The sequence below is a fragment of the Mytilus edulis genome, chromosome 5 (assembly GCF_963676685.1).
Source record: "Mytilus edulis chromosome 5, xbMytEdul2.2, whole genome shotgun sequence".
NCBI lineage: Eukaryota > Metazoa > Mollusca > Bivalvia > Mytilida > Mytilidae > Mytilus > Mytilus edulis.
The window spans coordinates 37199888-37203194 of NC_092348.1; positions in this window are offsets into that span (position 1 = coordinate 37199888).

Sequence of the window (3307 nt, forward strand, 5' to 3'; positions counted from 1 at the left end):
TAGCTTAAGATGGATGAAGATTTATTAGGATTTTTTCTATGTCATTTGGTGTTACGTGTATTTCTGCAGAGATGGATAGTTGTCTGGAAGAGTTGGTATTTGTTCTTTGTCATTTTCAATGTTTCAGCTGTAAAAACAAAGTATAGTATTGTTTATTGAGTATTGCAGCTTTTTCCTTTTATCATGTTTATGTCATCTATCAGCATGCCCTCAGATTTTAATGGTGCAACTCATGAACTGTCTTTTCTGGTGGACATAATATACTTCCAATTTTTTCTCTGTATTTGCGAAGTTTGTAAGCTTTCGTAGTAACAAATGATGTTTTCCAGATATGTCCAATAAGCTTTTCTTGTCTCTTTCTGAAGTAGTTTCTTTGTGTCCCTGTACTGTTTATCAATTGTATTGTGCAAGTATGTTTTAACTTTTTTGAACACTGTATTCCTTTTTCTAATCAGTGATTTTATGGTAGTTTCTGTTTTGCGTCATTTATCATTTTAATAGGAATTGACTCTTCCATGTTTTTTTTAAATACCTTTCTTTTGAAATTATCCCAAAGTTCATCCATTGTACGTTTTCTTGGGTTCGTAATATCGTTAAGGTTTATGTTATTTAGCTTTTCATTAATTTGTTCAGTATTTGCTTTGTTGCATAGGAAAACTTTAAAATCTACTAGATGTTTTTTTTTATTTGCAGCTCTTCTAGGTTTTAAGTTTGATTCTGAATTTCATAAGTTTTATCTTCTACGGGTGGAGGTAATATCAGTAAAAAAGAGTTCAAGTATGGGCTGTGATGTTTCTGTGTAATATGTTGGTTTTGTTACGACTTGTTCCAAATAGTTGTCTCGGCATATGTCTATATCAGTTGTTGACATTGTTTTGAGTTGTATGCCTTTTGTTTTATAGAGTAATATTTCAATTAATTCCACCAAGGATTCCACTTTCCCAGGCCATAGGGTGGAGGGTTTGGCGCAAATTCGCCACATTCTATATGTGCCTGTCCCAAGTCAAAAGCCTCTTTTATATTCAGTGGTTTCGTTACGACATGTGTCAAATAGTTGTCTTGGTATATGTCTATTAGTTGTTGAAATTGTTTTGAGTTATATGCCTTTTGTTTTATAACTATATAGTTACTATTCCAATCAATCCCACCAAGCATTCCACTTTCCCTGGATATATTGGAGGGTTTATTGCCAATTCGCTACATTCTGTATGTGCCTGTCCCAGGTCGGAAGCCTCTTATATATTCAGTGGTTTTGTTACGACTTGTGTCAAATAGTTTTTTTGGCATATGTCTATCAGTTGTTGACATTGGTTTGAGTTGTATGCCTTTTGTTTTGAACCCTAACCCTAATTCTGTCCTTTAACCCTAACCCTAATGATGTATATAACCCTAACCCTATATAGCTAATGCTGTCTAAAACCGTAACCCTAATGCTGTCTAAAACCCTAACCCTAATGCTGTCTATAACCCTTACCCTAATGCTGTCTAAAACCCTAACCCTAATTCTGTCTTTAACCCTAACCCTTATGATGTATATAACCCTAACCCTAATGCTGTCTATAACCCTAACCTTCATGCTATCTCTAACACTAACCCTAATGCTGTCTATGACCCTAACCCTAATGCTGTCTATAACCCTAACCCTAATGATGTATATAACCCTAACCCTAATGCTGTCTATAACCCTAACCCTTATGCTGTCTATAACCCTAACCCTAATGCTGTCTATAACCCTAACCCTAATTCTGTCTATAACCCTAACCCCAAGTGTGTTTATAAACCTAACCCTAGGTATGTCTATACTACTACATGTATCCCTACTGCTGTATATAATCCTAACCCTACTGCTGTCAATAACCCTAACCCTAATGCTGTCTATAACCCTATCCCTATGCTGTCTATAACCCTAACCCTAAATCTAACCCTAGGTCTGTCTATAACCCTAACCCTAATGCTGTCTCTAACTCTAACCCTAATGCTGTCTAAAACCCTAACCCTAATGCTGTCTATAATCCTAACCCTAAAGCTGTCTATAACCCTAACTCTAATGATGTATATAACCCTAACCCTAATGCTGTCTAAAACCCTAACCCTAATGCTGTCTATAACCCTAACCCTAAAGCTGTCTACAACCCTAACCCTAATGATGTCTATAACCCTAACCCTGATGCTCTCTAAAACCCTGACTCTAATGCTGTCTATAACCCTAACCCTAATGCTGTCTAAAACCCTAACCCTAATGCTGTCTATAACCCTAACCCTAAAGCTGTCTATTACCCTAACCCCAATGATGTATATAACCCTAGCCCTAATGCTGTCTAAAACCCTAACCCTAATGCTGTCTATAACCCTAACCCTTATGCTGTCTATAAACCTAACCCTAATGCTGTCTATAAACCTAACCCTAATTCTGTCTATAACCCTTACCCTTATACTGTCTATAAACCTAACCCTAATGCTCTCTAAAACCCTGACTCTAATGCTGTCTATAACCCTAACCCTAATGCTGTCTTAAACCCTAACCCTAATGCTGTCTATAACCCTAACCCTAAAGCTGTCTATAACCCCAACCCTAATGATGTATATAACCCTAGCCCTAATGCTGTCTAAAACCTTAACCCTAATGCTGTCTATAACCCTAACCCTTATGCTGTCTCTAAACCTAACACTAATGCTGTCTATAACCCTAACCCTAATGCTGTCTATAACCCTAACCCTAATGCTGTCTAAAACCATAACCCTAATGCTGTCTATAACCCTAACCCTTATGCTGTCTATAAACCTAACCCTAATACTGTCTATAACCCTAACCGTAATGCTGTCTATAACCCTAACCCAAATGCTGTCTATTACCCTAACCCTAATACTGTCTAAAACCCTAACCCTAAGTCTGTCTATAACCCTAACCCTAATTCTGTCTATACCCCTAACCCTAATGCTGTCTATAACCCTAACCCTAATGCTGTCTATAACCCTAACCCTAATGCTGTCTATAACCCTTACCCTAATGCTGTCTATAACCCTTACCCTAAGTCTGTCTCTAACCCTAACCTTAATGCTGTCTATAACTCTAAATCTAATGCTGTCTAAAACACTAACCCTAATGCTGTATATAATCCTAACCCTAATGCTGTCTATAACACTAAACCAAATGCTGTCTATAACCCTAACCTTAATGCTGTCTATAACCCTAACCCTAATGCTGTCTATAACCCTAACCCTAATGCTATCTATAACCCTTACCCTAATGCTGTCTATAACCCTAACCTTAATGCTGTCCATAACCCTAATCCTAATGCTGTATATA